Below are 860 nucleotides of genomic sequence, written 5' to 3'. Positions count from 1 at the left end.
TATCATAGATAAGCTAAATTATTTAATATGTGGCTCCTCACTAAATAATGTTCCTTTACTGAATGATCTCCTTTCAAACAAAAGATGTTTGAAAGATGATCTAATCGCTGTAAATGTTTTTATAAACTTATTTTCATTCAATAGGTATTTAGTAAAACAACAGTATGTATACATATGTATTTCATATTGTTTATTTTTTATATGCAATACACCGGTAGTTAGTGAAATTTCACTACTTTCTGCTTTTTCTCTGTTTAAAAGACTTGAACAAGTTTTGCTGTGGATAAAATAAAATATTTTTTATGATTCAGCTGGAATATTTTTTCAGACTTTGGTTAAACAAATTTTCACGTCCTTAATTTTTAGCTAAGTCCCCTGTGAAAGCCCCGCCCCCTGATAAATGTGGAAACGTTTCACCAAAGTGGGCGGAGCTACGATACACTGAGGGGCATGGCTAAAAGAGGTGACGAGCCGAGAGGTTTCATCTTTGTACCGTTGTGAGCAGTAGGAAAATTCAACTGCAGTAACCATTGTCCAACCAAAGAGGGCAGCACTGAGACGGTTTTAGGCAAAAACAAATTTACAGGATAATGTTAAAATATGCACAGGAACGGACCGTTAGAACCCCTAAGAACTGATTTAAACAGTAAAAATAGAAACAAAAGTTTCTTGGGTGTTACATGTAATGTCCTCACAGCCTTTATATTACTTTATATTTGTAAGTACGTAAGTAAACTTTATATATCACCTTTCACAGACACGAGAAGTCGCAAAGTGTTTACAATGAGAGTAAACATAATCAAACAAAGAGAAACTAAAAACAAGAAAACAAAGAGAAACTAAAAACAAGAAAACAAAGA

Source organism: Poecilia formosa, unplaced genomic scaffold (assembly GCF_000485575.1).
Source record: "Poecilia formosa unplaced genomic scaffold, Poecilia_formosa-5.1.2 Scaffold1501, whole genome shotgun sequence".
In the NCBI taxonomy this organism is placed as follows: Eukaryota; Metazoa; Chordata; class Actinopteri; order Cyprinodontiformes; family Poeciliidae; genus Poecilia; species Poecilia formosa.
This window is presented reverse-complemented; position numbering follows the sequence as displayed.